The sequence below is a fragment of the Anser brachyrhynchus genome (genome assembly GCF_964034855.1).
Source record: "Anser brachyrhynchus genome assembly, chromosome: 4".
In the NCBI taxonomy this organism is placed as follows: domain Eukaryota; kingdom Metazoa; phylum Chordata; class Aves; order Anseriformes; family Anatidae; genus Anser; species Anser brachyrhynchus.
Genome location: NC_137698.1, coordinates 62,364,906 through 62,384,797, shown reverse-complemented (window position 1 = coordinate 62,384,797; position 19,892 = coordinate 62,364,906). Strand labels below are relative to the sequence as shown.

General features: G+C 36.4%; 1 long non-coding RNA gene across 13 annotated transcripts in view; it reads left to right on the top strand.

The window, feature by feature from the left end:
• Positions 1 to 19,892, top strand: part of LOC308194099 — a 137,630-nt gene that overhangs the window by 95,033 nt on the left and 22,705 nt on the right. For 9 of the 13 annotated variants that reach the window (XR_013950258.1, XR_013950259.1, XR_013950261.1 and 6 more), the window contains one exon: positions 14,738 to 14,824. This is a non-coding gene — a long non-coding RNA (uncharacterized lncRNA). Of the gene's footprint in view, positions 1 to 7,088; positions 8,815 to 12,198; positions 12,339 to 14,737; positions 14,825 to 18,902; positions 19,028 to 19,892 lie in introns of those variants that run through there. The other 4 variants (XR_013950257.1, XR_013950260.1, XR_013950268.1 and 1 more) reach the window with 2 other exon arrangements.

Here is a 19,892-nt window from a genome sequence, read left to right as displayed (position 1 = left end):
AGATAATCACCAGTTACATTGATTTTTCTGCTACAGGATTTTAGTCACTGGCATTAGTCAGAGCTTTATAAAGAAATAAACACTTCTGCATCTATAGATTTTGCAGATTTTTATAGAAAAGCTTAATTGTAGAATAAAGAGAACTTTAGACATCATTGTGCTGCTGCGTTCCCTGCATGAAACCTTTACATATGTTGCTGATTTCAATCCTAAGGTAAGTGACAAGTGCTGTTTAAGCATGGGATCATTTTTCTCTTTTTCTTCCAAGTAACGACTGAAAGTTTGTGAGCAGCTCAGATGAAGATTTGGTCTCTGCAGAGCTCCATTTACTATCTTGTTATTGGAGATGCAAATTCTGTGGCATTTACAGCACCCCCACAGAGGCACTGAGTGCTCTTGGCCACATATATACATATAGTGATGGTTGGGGGTTAGGTAATTGGTGCTTACTTCCACGGAAAAGGCACTGGGAACGTTCTGAAAAAAAAAAACAAAACAAAACACACAAAAACACTTCTGCAGTGAGATAAGCTGAGCTGTACTTGAGACTCCAGTGAGCATATGGTTTGTTCTGTCCTGTGCAGCTCACCATGACTGAGAGCAGTCTAAACAAACTTGAGTTGCTTTCAGGACTGGGATTTGAACCTATGCCTCCTTCGGGGTGGGGGAGTTCTCTGCTGGAGGACAATATGGTGCTATAAAAATCTATTGGTTATTAGGTGACACTACAGCTGTACATTTGAGTACAGGAAATGGCATTCATACACATGGGATAAGACTCGAACTGCAAAGGTGAAGAGCCATGAAATATCCTCGTACTGAAACAGATTAGCAATGCCATCAGGAAACTTCTTTTCTTTCCAGGACTCCTGGCTTTGCTTGTCTATGCTATACCCTTAGGACAGATGGGGAAATGACTCCCTGCCTCTCAGACACTTTCACCCTACCTCCCTTTGTGCACTGACCTGAGCTGCAATGAACCCTGTGCCTTTGAAAACTCTTGCTAAGAAAAGGCCTCCTCTCACATAACCCCTCCTGGGTGGATTGCTTTCCTATAAACAGTTTAAACAAAGCCAACACACCTTAATGCCCCTGGCAAGCACAACTTGTGATGATCTCCTGAAGGCTGTTTTTACTGAAAGTTTGCATTTAGTCCTTTTTTTTTTTTTTTTTTTTTTTTAACCCCCCCCCCCCCACACACACACACATTATTTACTCCAAATCTGCAGGTGTTTATCTTCGGTGGATTTACTTCTGGGATTTTGTAATGCAGTCATCACATCTTTTTACTCTTGTTCAGGTAAATGAATTTGCACTGAAGTCTACACTATTTCACCTTCATCAAAATCTAAGTCACGTACAGTGTTATAACTCCATCTTAATTTCATTTAAGTATTATAAAGTACTTTTGATCTGAGGACAAATTATAGCCCTTCTTCATTAATACATGGTGCATTACAGACATGGATTCTGTGTAAACTTGAATACATGTAAAGTCAATACTTCTATGACTTTATCAAAATAAGAACAGATGCTGATTGGGAATAGCATTGTCTCTTTTTATATCAGGTCAGTCAAAAAGATTCTCAGTGAAATTTGTAAAATGGAAGACATTTTTCTTAAGTCAGAAATCAATTTTCCAAAATTTTATTTTCACAGATACAAAATTAATTACAATTATATTAAATTGAAATGCTGAAATAAAGATGGATGATTAATCAACCAGCCTCTCCAATATATTGTTTGCTGGGAAGGGAAGACCTTCTCCAGCTGCAGTAATGTGTCATTTGTGTTGACAGATGGAGTACAATAAATTCTGATCTAGAGTGAGACACTCTCAGCTTCACTTCATCCAGCAAATGTCTGTAATGCTTCTTCTACATGGCCTTTCCAGTGACCTGAAATACAGATTGTCGCATGATCACTACCTCTTCAACAGAAGTCATCTTGCTGTTACTATTCTTTAGCATAGAGTTGCAAATGGATGTTGAGGATAACATAAGGAAATGTCTGGAAGTATTATTTAACTTGAAAAACTGTTATTAAGATGTTGGAATGCTATGATAAAGGTTGTAGGAGAAATACTTGCCTTTGATTTAGGCAGAGTATTGGAGGACTAGCAGACTAAGACATAGCTATTGAAGATTTTTTGTTCGTTTGTTTTTCCTTAGTCTAAGTCCTCTTCATTGACTGAAAGTCTGAAGTATACTGTAGTGTTAGATATTCCATCTCTACACTGGGAATTTCTGTGCTTATGGTACTTTATTGTGGACCAGCATTCCAACTCTGCAGTAAAACGAAAAGATGATGTAGGGTATATTGCCAAGGAATATTTAGCCTTAGCCCAGGCTGGATGGGGCTTTGAGCAACCTGGTCTAGTGGGAGGTGTCCCTGCCCATGGCAGGGGGGTTGGAATTAGAAGGTCTTTAAGGTCTTTTCCAGCCCAAACCATTCTATGATTCAAGATATGGTCTGTGAAATAAATGTCTGTAAAAGTAGCAATACAGTGCATGCCTGTACCGTGGAAGAGAACTTTCTAAACATTTTATTTTTTTACCATATCAATCAGTTCATCTGTTGAAATCAGAAACCAATTGCATCTGTTTACATTGTTTGTTACATAACACAGAATTTCTCAGTCTATCTCATTTACAAATTTAATTTCTAAACAGATGAATATTTTCTATGAGCATCATATCCAGACTGAAAAAAAACAGTGAAGTAGTTTATAATCCTAATTTGGCTGAAGAACAGGTATGCTAAAGTAGGCTCCCCAAGGCAGTGGGACCTGAAGATCACTAAGCAGGAAAAAAAAAAAAAGACAGTATGACTGCATAGTTTTCTTTTCCAGAGGGAAACAAATAAGAATTATAGTGATAAGGTAGGGGGGAAGAAATTAAACAAACAAGCCATAAATAAATAAATAAAAATCAAGAGTAGCCAATGGGAAATACACATTTACATCTCATATTAACCACATGGTCAGTCTGTCAAGTGTATTTTCCACATTTTGTAACTACAACAAAGAAGACTACATGGATTATTTGATCATTTATTACTTATGTCAAAACAAAAAATTAAAAGGGAAAAGTATGCTTTCTGCACAAATGTCTAGACTCTCTACTTTAGAAAAGATGCCTATACAGAATGCTGGTGATGCACAATGTTAGGATAGTCATGAGGAAAAATTTATTTTACTAAAAAACAAGGTTGTTTTCTCCTTTCCCCTGCAGTGTTCATCGCAGTAGCTTCCAGCTGTTTTCCCTGGGATACAGCCCCATTGCACCAGGGCATCCGATCTCCGGGGTATGAAGAGTAGTAATTTTTAATTTCAATCTCCAACACCTGCACGAGGGAGGGAGCTCTGGTCCTTGATACCATTTAGTCATTGACTTCCCCCCAAATTGGATTGAGCCATAATACATCCCTGGACAGCCAGGAGACATTAGGGGCTAATAAGTCTTATGATATATGGACACTATTGATTTACCATTCTGGCTTTTAAAATCTGAATACCAATGGCATTTACCCAGGGATACGTTAAGCAGGTCCATATGGAAATGTTTTTGATGCCTCAAAACCATGTATTTAAAGTTGCATTGTGTATTTTGTCAACATAATTCTAATTGATCTCAGATACATATACATATATATATATGAATAAATACAAAGATATATTGGACTAAAAAGCTTTAAGTGAAAAACAACAACAACAAAAACAACACAAGCATTCATGGATCTTCTCCTTTCTTAAATTCTCAAAATGAAATTTCACTTTGTCCTTGAAAAATAGATTTAGCAAATAAGGGAACAAGAAAATCTGTTCTAGTGACAAGACAAATGCCTCCTTGGTGCTGTACTTGAAAAAGCAGGCCTTTAACCATGCAAAAATTTAACCTTATGAGGAAAGATATGTAGCGACATGAAATCTAGAACTTCTGGTTGAGTTTGTACACATTATGTTATCCCAATAGTGTTGTTTTGTCCAATGTTACAGCCAAGGAATGCAGCTTACTATTTCTTAATGTGGATTTTCATTTCTATTGAAAAGGCTTGCACTTCAGGATGTGACCCCACTGCCTTTTCTTTTCAAATGTATACATTTTACTCATTCAAAAGTTTTGCTTTAATTTCCAAACCTGTTTTACAACAGTATAAAATTATGTTAAGGTGCTGTCGTTGGGAACACTAAAGCCAGGAAGGCATCAGAAAAACATCTGAAGATAATACCTTTCAGTGAAAAAGTTCTCCAACTCCTGGGCACAGTTCCAGATAAAGAAAGAACATCCTTCGTTACATGTTAGCCTGCTTCTACTGGTATTAAGGACTTTTCCTAAACCATAAAAGATATATCCCATCGGAGAATACGCAGTTAACTATCTAATGTTAGAAGAAAGATTTTTTTTTTTTAAATATATGATGAAATTAGTTAAACAGATTTTTGTGCAAGAGAAAGAACTATTAAAATATGTATTTTTTATGACTGACAATCAGCGGAATGAGTGTTTCATATAAAATCTATTTTCCTTTTGGGATACAATTTGTTCCTGATCTTTCTCCCTAGCAGATCAGTTTCCGAGGAGGGTAAAAATAAATAGGCTCCTTTAAAAACAAAACAGTGACTGAATAAGTATGCTCCTGTGAAACAGCAATTATTTCTGACAGGTGAAAAGGCCATTAGACATGAATTGATTTTCAGAGGTACTGTGAAATCCTAGTGTAGTCAACAAGAACTGTATGCGCTCAGCAGCTCTGAAAATCAGGGTCAGTCTTGCAAGGTGCTGAATGACCTCAACCCACAGAAAGTTTTCCACACATTTCAGGAACTGGCCTTTAGAAACGAGGCAAGAAATCTGTAAGCCCAAACTTGGACTGCAACAATTCTGAAATACAATCCCTGAGTTGTCATGTTGTCTGGTTTAGAAGGCATTGAATTTGGCACCGCTGAGCAAGTCACTTAACTTCCATGTGCTGTTTCCACTTTTACTCCTTCCGTGTCTTGTTCTTCTAAATTGTACCAAGAACTGGATTGTCTTCTTCTGCTCAAAAATACAGTGCCTCCACTACTGGGCTCTAGTATCAGTTGGGACCACTTATTACTATGAAATAATTGTTCATAAATATGAGAATTATGAAATATAGCTGTTCAGGCAAGGGGTTTTGACTTTGCAAACACTATACAAAGTTTCAGTGAAAATTCATGAATAAGAATACAGGATGGTTGAACTCTTAGTTAGCCCTACATATTCTTCTAGATTAAAAATAAATTCTGAAATTAAAACATTGAATTTCATACACTCAAACACTCAAAACATTTAAAACTAATTAATATACCAAAAAGACAAGACAAAACTGGAAAAGAACAATTAAAATTAGAACAAGTACTAACACAAATGACAAATAAAGTTATGTACATAATTAATGTTTTTTTGTTTGTTTGTTTTGTTTTTTCCTTGATTTTCTTGTCTTTGTACAAAATCAGATTAGATCTGCCCCTCAAAGTTCAGTAAACACTGGAGTCCATACACATCTGATTTTGGGGGAAGGTCAGACTGTGTTGTGATTACAGAACTGTGTGATTTGAACTTCTCATAATGTCACGATTGCCTTCCCTTTCATCCAGCCTTGGCTGACCTGCTCTAGTGGGTGGCATCTCTGCCTATGCAGGCAGGTTGGATTTAGATTTTAGATGATCTTTAAGGTCCCTTCCAACCTGAGCCATTCTATGATCATTCTATGATTCTATGTGCGCTATATATGCTACAGCCCACTAGTTTTATAATAACAGATTCTGTTTTTAATGTTGCCAAAGAACCTCTAGTGAAAACCTTCATCTATGCTTCAGTTCCTGACTATAAAAGCAGATTAACAGAATTTGTTTTTTCAAGAAATTATGGTGGGACTAGATCAATATTTGCAAACAAACTTAGTATTCTCAGGTAGCAGGTGGTTTAAACGATCACATGTATGACTTTCTAACATGTCTGCATCTTCAGGGATTTTTATGCAGCTGTCCACTGATATTCATTGACTTTTTTAGTGGTTTTGTACTATAAATGTAGCTGGAAAACAGCAATGTTTAGGATTATGATTGCAATAGGATGGATTTTGTTTGGTGCAGTGCATTAGATTTTAGTCCTTTTTCCATCAGATGAGTAAAGGGAATATATGCATTTCTGGTAAGGCAATTAATAAAAAAGCGACAAGAATGGTATGGCTAAAATGATGAGATTTTCTTAGATTTATGTTTCCTGGATTAGAAGGAAAAAACTTGGTGCTATACTTATGTCTTGCCTCTTACTACATTCCTCTGTAGTCTAGACTAGAAATATGTCTCCTCCCAAGTACCAATATTTGGAAAATGTCCTAAAATTAAACTCCTTTATCAAATCCTTTGCACCACAACCCCAGACAGGAAATACCGACATGGAAAACCTTGATCTGAAAACTTTGAAAGGCTTGACTAAATTCATACTTTCACGCCTTGTAAAGGACCCTTGAGAACTGAAATGTATGCATTTAAGACCTATAGTTCACAAAATGAAATTTGACTCCAGACAGATTTCATTAATTGGAAGAAGTTATGATGATAAGCATTGCTTTACTTTTCTTTCTTCCTAGCAGTAAAGTTTGCTAAAATTACAATCTGCTCTATCTTAACTGTTGGAGTAAAGAGACTTCATATTACTAAAGTTTTCTCTGTGTAGAGTCACTATATAACACTATACTAAATAATTTCTGTGAGTGCTCGGAGCATTCTCGTGATTTTCACACAGCGTAACAGGTCACATGAAACAGGTAAGGCCTGAGATCAGCACTGCCTCTTATATGTCTTCACTCTATTTCCACCACAGCTATGCAAAGCTAGTCTTTTTTTCAATGAAGTGAAGCCTCTCTTCATTGAGTGGAAGAACACAGCAGCATTTTTATTGTCATCTAAGATGCTCACGGTTCATCCACAAGTAGTCTTTGTAGAGAATTGTGTTTTCAAGTAAGTAGACCTTATCCTTTATGGATTTGGGACAAAAGTACTATACAACAGTTCACCTTATTTCTCTCTTTTTTTATTTATTAACTTAGTTCATTATTCTGTATATTATTTGTGTTTTGCATTAATGTCTATTAGAGCATGACTGCTTCTTTGAAAAACAGAAAAGAACTTTGAATTTTTTAGAAAATCTGGTTATGGTTATGCTGCCAGAGAGCTCCTCTGCGTGTGGAAACTTCTGCTAGAAGCCTGTCCTGAATAGCTTCTAATTGTCTTTGAATCACCTGAATGACTTTGATTTCAGTCTGTTCTGCCCCTATCCTTGACTGTGTTTGTTCTTGATTATGAACTAGCACAGTAATAGATAAGGTAGAAACAATCTCAGATTAAATGAAACATAGGTAGGCTTTTGACCTCTCTCTTACCCTAATGAGGTATTAATTTATGTTGTCCTAAATTACAATTTTTTTTTTTTTTCATGAGGTTTTGTGTTTGGGGATTAATATTCCCAGCATAGTAGTCAGGGACATATTTGCAGAAATCTCAGCCTAATATGTTATTTTCCGTATATATATATATATATGTATATATAAAAAAAAAAAAAAAAAAGCTGATTTAACTTTAGAAGCATATTGCAAGAAGCATTTTATTTCTGGCTACTGCAATAATTAGGAGAGTTGTTGGACTAATTTGTACGGTTGCATTTTGCTTTTATCTGTAGGAAATACGGAATTAAGGAAGTGTCTTTTAGATACCAGATTTAAAAATATTTTAAAAATATTTTAGCAAAAAATACCTGATAACATTATGTCCCATAATAATGCAGTTACTTTTTATGTTGTCTGATTTTGCAAAACCCGTGCTTCTGTGTGAACTGCGATTTCCTTAGCATTGGTTGATGGATAGGTCAAAAGTTACAACTATGACTTAAGCCAGAGACTAGCTTCAAAGAAAAGTTTTAGCTCAGACTCAGCAGAGGAAGCTGCAGGATACACTTCCCAGTGATCAAGAAGCAAGGGACACCTCTTCGTTACACGTTACATCAGAGGTCTGAGGAAATTTAGGGAAAAACATTCTCAACAGAAGTAAAATAAATAAATAAATGGGTTACCTTTAGGACCTCAATCTATTTAGAAAAAAGTACCTATTCTATGTAGATTAAATAAAAAAAAAAAAAAAGAAAAAAAAAGATAAAAGCTCAATCATAACAGAGAATTAGAATAGAAGTGAACCTAAATATCTGTGTTAGGTATTACAGTATTTTCCCCAAGCATTCTTCCTTCTATCACCTTCCCAGGAATTGACTCATTGAATACATACAGAATTGTACAATTAATAAAATAAAACTCACTGGATTTGATTTAAGTCGGAAAACTTCATAATTGTGTGTGTATTAACCTTGCTTATTGAGTTCTCTAGTGGGAATAAGAGACCTTTATAAAATGAGAAAATGCCTACTGAATTCTTTGTGCACAAGGGTACTCCCTGACTGAATGGGAGTATGGACTTGACGAATGCTTCTAATTGGAAAATTTCTGCTCCCCAGAGTGACTGGAGAAAATGGGAATGTTTGGTAGATGGAGTGGTGTGGGCTACATTGCATTCCAGTTATTGCCTACTGTTCAGGACCCATAAGAGGTCCCAGGAACTAAAATATAAGTTCAAGCAACTGTAATCTGACTTGAATGCGAGTAAGGCAAGGATGCTTTAAAATATAATGGTTTCTACTTTCCAGCTCTAGGTCAAACATAGGAATAATTGGAAGTTAAGATTCTTATATTTCAGCTTGGGTTTTCTGAAGTTCAGTCATCACTAAAATGGAAAAGGTATTCTATAAGAGCTTTTGTTCTGTGTGTTTGCCTTCCTGCATTCATCAAGCCCCTGTTATAGAACCATAGAGACAGAGGGAACATGAGAAGAGAGATGTTTCTTTTCAGGTCAGTCAGGCAGGGGGAGACAGTAAGGCATGATTCTTGAAACTGAGTTAAAAATATGGAAACATAGTAGAAAACATTGCAAAGTGTTTAATGTGGTAAAAACTTAGATATGAAGAAAGGCACAATTTTGTACCTCTGCTGCTGGGAAATAAGGCAAAGATACCTACTTGAACCTAGTTGACTAATTGAGAAAAGGTACTTAGTGCACCCTGTTTTCCAGAGGAAACAACACACGTGTTATGACTAGTATCATCAGTAACTGCTCTCAAGTGGTGACCAGGTAAACTGTTAAGTCTAGTTTGCCTTGGCAGGTGGCTGGAACAAGGTTCCACTTCATCAGTTTCTGGGTCCACAGTGAGGGGACCTGCTCCTGCCCCAATGCAGGGTCCCTCCTATGGGATGCCATCCTTCCCAAACTGATCCTGCATGGGCTTCCCACAGGCAGCAGCTCCTCAAGAACTGCTCCAACATGGCTCTGTAACACAGGGTCCATCCTGCAGGAGCAAACTGCTCCACACAGGTCCCCCACGGGCGGCAGCTCCCCCCAGACCCCTGCTCCTGCGTGGGCTCCTCTCCACGGGCTGCAGCTCCGGCCCGGGGCCTGCTCCTGCGGGGGCTCTCCATGGGCCGCAGCCTCCTCCAGGCCACATCCACCTGCTCCACCGGGGGCTCCTCCACGGGCTGCAGCGTGGAGATCTGCTCCGTGTGGGACCCATGGGCTGCAGGGGGACAGCCTGCTCCACCAGGGGCCTCTCCACAGGCTGCAGGGGAACTTACTGCTGTTTCACAGTTGTATTTCCCTTTCTTCAATCTGCTCTGCCACAGGCCCAACCAGCATCACTCACTGGCTTGGCTCTGGCCAGTGGTGTGTCCCTTTGGGAGCTGGCTGGAACTGGCTCTGCTCTTATATGGCAGTTGCTGGACTCTGCTCACAGAGACCTGCCTCTACCGAAACCTTGCCTCATAAACCCAGTATAGCACAGATGCATCACAACAAAATGTTCACTTAGGGTGCTTAATCCTACCCTAAGTAGAGGAGAAATACATAAATCATAACACTTAGCAGAAATAATTGCAAGGGAGATGAAATTCTGAGCATTTGCTATAAATAGTAATAATATTACAGTGCAATTTATTGTGAATTAGGAGGGCAAGTCCTTTGATGATTCCAGAATCCAGACAACTGATTTCTAGCATACTGCTTTGAGCATTTACCAATGCAGCATATACAGTCCTGTGTTTTCAAGGACATGTTTTATCTTTCACCTGGTAGATGGAATAAAGGGAAATGGAAGGGTATCTATAAGATATGTATAATTTATAGCAGGATTTTTTTTTTTTGAATTTTATTTTTATGTAGTAGTAATTTAATCCTAGATTAAACTCAATAAATATACAATGCTGTTTCATTGCTTTCCATTGTATTAGAATACAAAAAATTAATTTTGATGTTGTGTCCTACACAAAAGGAGGAACAGACTAAATGTTTTTAGTAGTTCATGAAAAAAACAGCAAAAACCTCACTCATTCTCTCTTGTGTTCTTGATCAATTTCAAGGAAAAATTCATTAGCAAAATAAAGGAAAATGTAATTCATGTAAAAGTTATTCAGATAAGGCTGATGTCTGTTCATATAACAATAAAATAATACCTTGTCTAATCCACTTATCAAACACAAGTGTTATCTAATACTTCAGTAATAGACTACCATGACCTTAACGGTTAGCAATGAAATTGCCTTCTGAACTTTACAGTCCTTACCATGCCTTTCTGAGCCTCTCTGAAATGTTTTCATTTACATAATAGTGTGGGCACAGTGGTTGTAATGTGACAGTATGAAATTTGCTAGTCTTTAGAAATCTGAAATCTTGCTTGCCATCTGAAACAGAACTTGCTTGCTCCTGCTTGCAATGAAGAGCTTGCCCACAGGACTCCAAGCTTGTTTTTTTAAGGTTAAGAAATGCTAGTTATGCCAAAATTTGAGACAGGAATAAAGAACAATTTTGTCATATTAATATCCAGTGCTTAAAAATAAAGAAAAGGCTTAGTTGAGTAAGTAAACATCTTTATTATTATTTATTGAAATAGTTTTCTGTGGTGAAAGACAGACAAATCAAACATCAAAGTGGAATTTTAACTTGATTACTGTAGATATCTGTAGTCTTTTTCTCCCTATTATGTGTGTGTCTTGAGATGAATCTAGGAGCATATTTTTCAAAAACAGGTAAATAAAAATTTAAAAGTACAGTGGAAAGAGATTTTTAGTAGTTTTATGTTCAGTTAATGGTTAAAATATGTATATCTGGAGATTTTCAAATGGACAAATCTCTTAAAATGAATACAGTTTGGTTGTTTATCTTGATTAAATGGTTATGACAATCCTACTAGATAGTCTTTTGCCTAAAACTTTAATTTCCTTCTGATACTTCACTGTTGGTATCAACAATGTTGGATATATATGTATATTATTTTTTTTTAAATTGTATCTTGCTAAATAGTCTTTTGAGTCCAATTTTTGAGTTATGGTTCTCTAGACAAGACTCTCATACTAAGGATCCATCTTCTATCAAAATAGTTGGTTATTTGTGATTCAACTTTGAATATAATTCCACATTTCTTTAGAAGTCTACAAATCTTAGAATTCATTATTTTATTTTATCTGACATTTTATCATAACCCAGAGCGGTATTTTGTGTTTTTCTGGAGGGTGATGTAACACAGTACTAGTGACTCTTTAGGGTTAAAACTAGGAAGGTGATAATTTAGGAGAACAAAGTCTTCACTTTAATCCATTATGGGGAAGATGTTTACCAACTTGCAAAATCAGATGCAAGACCTGATCCCTGTTCTGGCAGATTTTCAGGTGTCTAGTATGAGACATCCTTAAGAACAAGCTTACATTGCGCCAGCTCTGAAATTATGCTCTCTAGCTGTCATTGTTACTTGGGACTGCCTGGCAGGGTCAATGCCAGCTATTTGTGGGGATTAAGAAGGCATTGTGCACCTCTGAGCATGTGTACCTCTGTGTGCACAGAGATGAGTAGAAATTATTATGGTAGAAACATCTGGAATTCGGAATGACAGAAAGACTTAGAAAGAATTGGTGAATATTTGTAACTACTTATTTTCTCTAACTTATTTTCCTTATTTTTGCTTATATTTTAAGTAAAAGAAAAAAAAAAGTTTAGAAACATTAAATCAATGAATAATAACTAGTTTTGTATCTCTTTTCTAATATGTAAGTTTATCCCCCCTTCTTTCTCTTTTCCTGTAGACTATCCAATTTCTAATGTACTGTAAGACTATATACTTCAAGTGGTGCATGTCTCTGAGAAGGAATATATGGCCAACAGAGTTACCTGGTGACATCCAGCTTTGATAGAGTTACATAAGCATTGGATTGAAATAAATGACGTACGGTGGCCTGAATTTCTTCCAAATCTTTTATACTTGTACACTACCAAAGTATAATTGGTTTCACAGAATATACACTCTTAGGAGAAACGAATGGATTTTGCTATGTTTCAGAGGGCTTATTGGAAAGTAAACTGGTTATAAATGGTATGGACTAGGCTGTCCATGTAAATCAAAGTAGGCATACTGAATCTGTAGAGCTACATTGTTTGATACTGTTAAGAATCAAGTTCTATAATTCCATTTTTAAAAGAAGTACTGGTTATAACAATTTTATGTCAATGAAGTTATAATTCCTGTTCACAAAAGGCTGGGCTGATTTCTCAGGTTCAGCCCTGAGACAGTTGCAGACTGTAGCTACTTTTCAGAGAAAGTACATCTGCCTTCCCTACTGCCTTGTCCTGGCTGGGAGCAGAGGTAGAGTAGTTGAAAACTATTCAAAGGAAAATATTGTTTTTGTCAACAGCAAATTATTTTTTATCTAGCAAGTGTTGACCATAATTCTTTGATGTGAAAAGGCCAAAATGTCTCAGATTTCTTGCTTCATTTTGAATATACTTCACTCTGATTGTGTTTTGGTTTCTTTTGTCAAACATTCTTTTCAAATTTATTGTTTTGATTTTGGGGCCCAAACATATTAGTAAATTAAACTGTACATTTAAAAATATTTTTTAATCACCAAATAAATGTTTTAACTCAATACTGCAAAGTACGCCCTTCCCTTCCCTTCCCTTCCCTTCCCTTCCCTTCCCTTCCCTTCCCTTCCCTTCCCTTCCCTTCCCTTCCCTTCCCTTCCCTTCCCTTCCCTTCCCTTCCCTTCCCTTCCCTTCCCTTCCCTTCCCTTCCCTTCCCTTCCCTTCCCTTCCCTTCCCTTCCCTTCCCTTCCCTTCCCTTCCCTTCCCTTCCCTTCCCTTCCCTTCCCTTCCCTTCCCTTCCCTTCCCTTCCCTTCCCTTCCCTTCCCTTCCCTTCCCTTCCCTTCCCTTCCCTTCCCTTCCCTTCCCTTCCCTTCCCTTCCCTTCCCTTCCCTTCCCTTCCCTTCCCTTCCCTTCCCTTCCCTTCCCTTCCCTTCCCTTCCCTTCCCTTCCCTTCCCTTCCCTTCCCTTCCCTTCCCTTCCCTTCCCTTCCCTTCCCTTCCCTTCCCTTCCCTTCCCTTCCCTTCCCTTCCCTTCCCTTCCCTTCCCTTCCCTTCCCTTCCCTTCCCTTCCCTTCCCTTCCCTTCCCTTCCCTTCCCTTCCCTTCCCTTCCCTTCCCTTCCCTTCCCTTCCCTTCCCTTCCCTTCCCTTCCCTTCCTTCCCTTCCCTTCCCCCCTCCTTTTTTTTTTGTAGAGATCTAAAGTATGTTTTTTTTTAAGTTACTAAGCACACTTTCTTTGACACAACTCATACCCAAAGCAGAAAGTTTTGTATTAATGTGATGTCTCTTCATTTTCAGATTAACTATATATTTTTATTCAGTTAGAGTGGTTTTTGTTCGTGCTAGACTAGCATATTCAATTGATGCTTTCTTCCATTTTCACTACTGCTTCTGGGACAAAACTTATACTTAGTAAGGACAAGTTTTACTCCAGGTGAAGTCCAAAAATAAATTAACTCTAATCCTGAAAATTGTGTCTCTACAAGAAAACATGCTTAGGCTGATTTTAATTACTGACATCACATCAGAATGTTAGTTTCCTTTCCACTACAGTAACTGTTGCAAAGCATTATTTTAAACATTAAATCTTCCACTATTGTTTAATCTACATGTAGATTATGTAGCTAAGTGAAAACCTAACGGAGTGTGTCTGGTGATCTGTTTCTGTAAAACCCTGTGCACACAGATTAAGTGTGTCTAATAAAAAGGGAAAAAAAAAAGAATGAGAAAATTTAGATTAATGATTGCCTTGATGTCATTTTTGGGACTAGAATGAAATCATTGCAGCAGCTCTCCACTCAACAACTCTTTCAGTGATTTACCTTGACTGCAAGATATTTATCACCATCTATTACTGTTAGGAACAAGTTGAAATGAATTATACATTTATACTAATTCTGAACTGTTGTAAATCATTTCCTCAAATATTTGATGGTCTGAAGTAAAAAATATAGTAATAATGAGCATACGTATATGCATATAATATATACACACACAGAGCTTTTGGTGCCTGTGTGTATATAGGATCATAGATATGTATTGTGCACGTGCATGGATATATGTGTGTATACATATATACCCCAGAAACTGATAGGCTATTGGTTCGGTGGGAAGTGTCTAGTGCTTTCAAAGTTCTTAAGGCATATAAGCACTTTCACTAAGCCCAATTTTACATTTCTAGTGTCATGTTTCTCACAAAAGAAATTAATTCTTTAATTTTAACTTTTGCTATTTATGAAGGCAGTTAAGTTGTAATTTCTTACAGGGACTGACTAAGAAGAAAGAAACAAAACTACTACGCCTTTATAACTTGAAGGTTATGAGGGTCTCATAAGAAAAAGTTGATGATGAAGTAAGTTAATAACTATCTATATTCATATTAAAATTAATAAATTATATTTATACTGAATTGTAGCCTATCTTGTCTCCTATCTTCTCCTATACTCTTGCATGCATATAGCTTGAGAACGCATTCCATCTAGATTAGAAATTTCATGAAGTTTCTTATTTATGATGTCTTGGAGTTCAAAGTAAAAACAGTTTAGAACAATATAATTTAACTGAAGTAGATAGAGCAGGTAAGGTGACAGAAGCCCATAAAGGTAAAGTATCAAAACATACTTTCCTCTTTTGATGTTAAGAGAGGGGCTAAAGCTACCTTAAAAAACAACAGAAGCATTATGACTTCCTGTCAAGCCAAAATTGCCCTGCTACTATCTTCCCAGTCTTTCACTAGTTGAATACTGAATAGAGGATGTATTATGATCAATGAGCAAAATAATGTTTCATTCTGAATATTAAAAGCTACTGTTTTCCCTTTTGAGCCTATCCGTGAAAAAAAATCTGTCACTAGAGAAAAGTGAAACCAATTTCTTTGTACCTGAAGCAGAAAGACTGCTGGCAGAACCATTTTTAAACAGCAGAAGAGCTCTCTATAAAAACATTGTATTCGGTACTGATGTTAAAACTAGCATATGAGGGACCCAGCCATTGTTTGTCTATTTAACAAGCATGAACAGAGCAGGAAGACATTTTAGGACCAGAAAAGGAATCAGCCCTTATGATCACTGGCATCCTATCCTGAATTTTTTCAACAGGTGTACAATATGTTACTTTAAGAGATCTGAAACCTCTGCCTAAGTGGCTGGGTAGATAAAATATTTTTCTGCTCTTAGTAATATTTTCCGGCAGTTGGAACTTGGTGTTCACATCCTCAGATTAATAACGATTCTGTGCAATAAAAGTAATAAGCTTAAAATACTTATAAATATCCTCAGAGAATTTGAAGATGATTCTTTAAGAAAACCAAGAGAAAACAGAAGATGGAAGTGGAAGCTGTTTTGTAACTTCTATGAGTATTTGTTTTAAAGTGAACCTAGATAGACATATGAGTTATCCGCTTTCCTTTGAGGATCATCAGAGCCCTGATCCGCATAGAGAATTAAAATATTTTCCCCATTGTGGATGACCCTTTTCCTGAGTACATCAGTCAGCCATGGAGCTGAACTCAGTAACTTTCTGTGGGTCATTAAGAATGGATATAGCCCGTAATGATTAGCTAGATTATTTCTTCTCTAAGTCTAATGATCTGTGAGGTGAAAAGTATGGAGTTCAGGCTAGGAAAAGGAAAACTCTATGGAGTGATTGGCCTTTACAGTGAAAAAGACTTTGCTCCTTAGAATTTACATTGCTGAGGATTTTTAGATAATGTGACTAAGAAAAACATTGTGTTAAACAAAAGTCAAGAGATGCTTTGTGGATTGAATATTAAAAGTACAAGAAAAACAAAGCTTCTTTAAAGTAGTAAGGTCTTCATCCTGAAATTATTGAGACAGCTCAGCATTTGAGGAAATTGTGTAGAGCTGCAAATTCTAGTTCCCTTGGAGATTTCTATGTTTGGGGAAACTGGTACTTTAATCTTTGTGTTAAATATCTACTAGGGTACAGCCACTGATATGTTATGGAATTTTTGGTTTTGGATCACATTAGAAGTAACGTTACTGAAGAGGTGTGATATTCATACAGTATTTATTGTAATATTCCAAAAGTTCCTTTATATTTGTTAGAAAATTGGTAGGAATAATGCAAATTCCTACTTAGTTGTAGGTATGATTGCTGACATATTAATTATGAAATAACTGTTAAGCCAGCAAGCATTCACAATTTATTTAAATTCTGAAGAAAATTATAAAATTCTTTGTAAATAGCCCTCTCCCCCATTGGACATGGATTAAGGCATATAAGGCCAATTCAGCTGAAATTAAATGGAAAACTAAAAGTAGTCCCTGTGGCAGTGCTTTCCTATTTCATAGGGAAAAGAATTGACAATGTTAGAAAGTTACTGAAATCGCTTTATTTGAGAAGCTTGGAGCAAAAATTGAGTGAAAAACCTGGCATGTTCCTAATGGAAAAGTACAGAAACTATCTCAAATGTGTCCATGGAAAGGGGAAAAAGACTATGCAATCCAGAACTACTTCAATGAATAATGCTCTCAGAAAGGCTGCAGAGAATGGAAAAGTAACGGACTGATCAGCAGAGAGAGATATACTTTAGGGGCTTGGAGAGGAAAAAATTCAAGGATTCAAGATATTTAGACCATCCGAAAGATATTTAAAGTACTGTTAAGAGGTTCTTTAGACACATGCATAAGAGAAAAAAGAAAGAAAAAATGAGATATGTAATAGAAAGGACAGACTGTGCCACTATCAATCTTGGATAACATAGTGATGTTCTAGAAAGAGGAAGTATAGTATGACTAAGCTGTATGTATTTCCATGAAGCATTTGCTATAGTGCTACACAGGAAATTCATAGTTAAATCACTAGTGTACCTGACATATAAAACAAATACAGATAATTTTGGGACAATCTATTTTCATAGATTACCTTGACATAAAAAGCAGCAGAATTCAACTAAAATACAGTCTGACAAGTTTTGTGGAATTGATATAGAAAAGAATTTGAGATGAGTTGGATGTGCTTGAAGATTAGAACAGTAGGAATAAATAAAATACAATACGAAATACAAATGAATAATTAATTTAGGTTTTGACTTGGCCAGTGGTGTTCCACATCCTTCTGAAGGGAAGCTGGATTCTGGAATCATATTCTTCCACAAGACAACCAATTTTAGTGAGAATAGTACTGTTAAAGACTAAAATGGAGAACTGCACCTATGATCAGGGAATCTATCAGTGGAATAGGATACACGAAAAGTACCTCTCTATACATATGATATTAGTAAGAATCATGATGTAAGTGTAAGGAAGGCCTATGTGGTTTGTTACGTACACTGTGGAAGGTAATCCCAACAGGTCAATTGGGGTTATACAATTATGATATCGTAGAGTGGCCTTACAGGTAGAGGAAGATCTACTTGTATTTATTTGTTTATTTTTTTCTCAGATATTTTATGAAAGTGAACATAGAAAGAATATAGGAGTAGATTTTATCTGGCATTCTTGAATTCTGTAAAGTGTGATCTTTGGGTTTGCTGTAACAACTTTGGAATTGTGTCACCACAGCTGAGAAACAGACTTAGGAAGTGCTGGGAGTCTTTTATTAGTTGTTGTTTCCTTCTAAGTAAATTCAAATTGAAAAGATGAAGCAGGAGAGGACCAAAAAAGATTTTTTTTTTCAAAAAAGGTATGTGTGTGTGAATTAAAATCTATAGGCCTCCATGTCTATGAAAAGTTTAAGCACTGACACACAATAAATATGTACCTTTACAGTTTCAAAGGAACAGGCACAGAAAGTCAATAAAACTCCAGCACTCAGTAAAATTTATTTCATAACACTTTGGACTAGCAGCATCCATCCAGTCTATGTAGACTATATAGCATAATTTAATCTTGAATTCGTATAATTATACTCAATTTCTTTCCTCACTTTTTGGAATTATAGTGCTATGCTTATAATAGAGGCTATAATATAATATTATAATATGATATATAGGCTATCATATACAAAATACTGAGAATGATAAAGAGTGGAACCTCTTATTCAAAGACCAGACACCCCAGCTGAAATGTGTTATATTTATTCACAGTTTGGGTGCCAGACTTTCTGTCTTGCCACCTGAACCCTGACCTAGAATGACCAAACACTAGTCATGCAAGAAAGTCTTTTATCATCCCAGTTTCTTCAGTCCTTTGAAAAAATGTTGTCAATTATGTCATTTAAATATGTTGGGCATGGTGAATAATTGCCTGCTAAGACCAGTCTTTAAGGTGAGAAATAGTCGTCCCTGAACTGAGAAGACAGAAAATGAGACTCCCAGTCCCAATCTCCTTTAATTTATAATGTTCTTTATTTCTCCCCTCCTGCCTCCAGAAGGGCTTTCAGCTACATTATCAGAACATGCACACTTCTTGTAGTGAAAGGTCACTGATTAATTCACTCTGCAACACAGTGCTTTGTGAACTTTTCAGATGTAAATTCTGTTGTTACGCTTGTTGGAGAACATGTAACTGGAAAACATAAGCCTGTTCTAACCTAAACCATCAATGCAAAAGGACAAAAAAGAATGATTCTTTCAAGAAGCATCACTAATTAGGTGAGTGAAATTAATCAGCAAGGGCCTGATCTACAAAGTTACTTTGCTTGTAACATGCTGAAGAGCTTCTACTCAGTGGTTCTCAGTGAATGATGTTTTTCTAAATACAGGAATTGCAATTTGTGCTCACAATCAGGATTATTTTGATTTTATGAAAGGAAAACGAAGAAAAAAAGGGAGAAAAAGCATTGTCAATGAAAAATAACAAGTGCAACTGTAACGTATTTTATAGCAGTTGGCTTCAATGGCCTCATGTCTGTTTTTTGTTTGGTTTTTGGTTGGTTTGTTTTGTTCTTCGTTTAGTTTTGGTTTGTTTTGGGGCAGATTAAAGCAGTAATCATTTGCATTTAAAGCTGCAATATGTTGAAAAAATATATTAGCATGGCATTTGTTGAACTTTCAATTCTGGACAGATGCATTATTATCTTTTGTGTGGATTGTATCACATTAGACCCAAGAGTTTTTAAGCTTTCAGAGTCTAATGTAGTTTCTGTTTTCTGACTTCATCACATTCTGGATACAGACTCTTGGTGTAAAGCCATGACAGGGACATTTTAATTGCTAGTAAATATCTCAAAAGATAAGTGCTAAATGAAACATGTAACATATTTCAAGAAAATCACCAAAACTACTATTTGTTTTCCTTAGATAGCACAAGAAATAAAGATAACCTAGATAAAGGAGTAAAACAAATTTATGTGATTTCCTTCCTCAGTTTCCTTGCATCTCAGTATCCTACAGCATTTGGGTCAGAGTCATTTCAGAATTCCACATCATCTTTTCTGAATCTCAGCTTTTCTAAGCCTCTGATTCTCTCCTTTTTGAATGTCTTTTGTCTTTGTGATCACAGACATCATGTTTCTTT